Raw genomic sequence first — 2,164 nt, forward strand, 5'->3', positions numbered from 1 at the left:
AAAAAAAAAAAACAAAAAACAAAACCAAAACAACAACAAAAAAACACTCCATCTATATAGAAATGAAAAATTCTGACAAAATTCTTAAATACCCATGCAACACCGGTAGGTGGCAATAATGTTGACATTTTGGTATTTGCTAGTATTTTTGGTTTTTGCAGCATTTTTATTTTGCATTAGTTTTTTGCGTTTTTGTGTTTTGAAGTTTGCATCAGTCATGTGTTTGTGGCGTGTTTAATCGTTTGGAGCGCATCCTTCAATTTTCTGATCGTTCTGCCAGGTTGCTGCATGTTGGCACCTGTTGGCCACCGTATTGCTGCGTTCCATTCACGTCAAAAGTCAGAACTTGGATGCTGAAATGACGTCACACCCAACTTAATCGTGTTCATGTTGCAAGTCAGAAAACCTGTAAGATTTGCTAATTGTTGTGTTCTTTACTCAGGCTAATTATTATTAGCAAGACAAACCCTGATGGATTTCTCTTAATTATGTACTTTCAAACACTATAGCAACATGTTTCTTAAAAGAGGTTGTACAGTACTTTGTGTACAACTGGTCTGATGAGATAAAAACTGCCAGAAGTGATAAGGAGTTTTTGTGTGCAATGTGGCCATTTTCGATTGAGGTCAGGGTTGGTCAGGACTCTCAGGCATTCTGACTTTGGGGGACCATTCCAGTTGATGTTTTTTATTAAACTCAGAGTTTCTGACTTCTGAGTATAAATGGAATAAGGACATTATGAGCTTGGACAATTAGTCTCACAAAACTATTGTTGCTTTTTTTTTTTGATTTTTAAAATTTTTTTCCCCAAAATTTAGCACATTGTTGAAATTTAATGGACTGAAAAATGACAAAGTAAGACAAACGTAGACACAATCAAACAACAACTAAAACAAAACAAAACAAAACAAAAACGGTAAAAATTGGGCTGGTCTTGTGACATTTAACACACAAAGAATAGTGGGCATGTGAAATGAAATATGGCTGTCTGCTATGTCACTATTTCTCAAAATTACATTTTGTCAAGTGCCTACAAACACAAAGTTTTTTTTTTTATCTCCAGTTTGGAAAATATCTCTGTTTATCTCACTAAAAATGCCAGCTGCATGTGCTGCAGGATGGGATTGCTTTTTAAAATATACTGTTTTAGTGTTAATAGGGTCACTCCTAACAGCAAACATTCTTCAGAAATAGCATTATATTAGCCATGTTTTCATTACTTTAAACAAACAAATATGTATGAGTTTGTCAGTGACATGTCATTAAATATTGGACAACAGACTGACAGCTTCTATAGATTTGATCGTATCATGGTTGACTGATGTGTCCAATTTACAGGAATTTTACGAGTAGAAAAAAGTAAAATGAGTATTTGGTGAATTCTAATTGTGACATTCATCAATAATTCATGCATCACAAGGTGAAATCGCAAATATGAGGGATGTAAAGTATATCTGACACTGATTCATGACTTTGTTACAACACAGAAAAAGTTATATTCACATTCATGGTCAGTGACAAACAGGTGAGCAACGGTGAATGTTAAAATCAGCCAAACCTTGTTTTTCAACAAAGATTCATACAGTACGCATGCAAAACACACACACACACACACACACAGAGTAACACACATGGGACTGAAGACTGCAGCCAATCTACTAATGAAACTGAACATTTACTTTCATCAGAACTCTCCAAGGAAATACGTGTGTTTGTGCGTGCATGCACATAAACAAGAAGCTATGAGCAGTGTGGTGGTCTTAGTTGATTAACTGCCTTCAGTGTGTAAAATAGAAAATATATGTACGTGTGTGAGAGAGAAGAATGTATTTGTGACACATAAAAATGTGTCACAAATGACACATAAAAATGTGTCACAAATGTGTGACTTGCTTGTGTGTCACAGGTACGTGTGTTGTATGTGAGGGTGATTGTACGAGCTCAGTGTGCATCTGTGTGTTGTCAGATACACGCCTGTGTGTGTGTGGCAGAGGAGTGATTCATGTCCACTGCTGGGCTGTAAACCATTCTGTGCACAATGCGGGCAGACAGCACATTCGTCAATATGAAAGATGTTGACATTACTGATCAAGGGCCAGACACGGGTAATAATGATATCGCTGTGCTGAGAGGGGCGGGATGGGGGAGGAGCGGGGGCTGGAGG

General features: G+C 37.1%; 1 protein-coding gene across 16 annotated transcripts in view; it reads right to left on the reverse strand.

Annotated features, from left to right (window-relative positions):
• mecom (MDS1 and EVI1 complex locus) overlaps positions 1 to 2,164 on the reverse strand; it is a 138,350-nt gene that overhangs the window by 7,666 nt on the left and 128,520 nt on the right. The window lies entirely within an intron of this gene.

This window comes from Kryptolebias marmoratus, linkage group LG2, assembly GCF_001649575.2.
Source record: "Kryptolebias marmoratus isolate JLee-2015 linkage group LG2, ASM164957v2, whole genome shotgun sequence".
Lineage (NCBI taxonomy): Eukaryota > Metazoa > Chordata > Actinopteri > Cyprinodontiformes > Rivulidae > Kryptolebias > Kryptolebias marmoratus.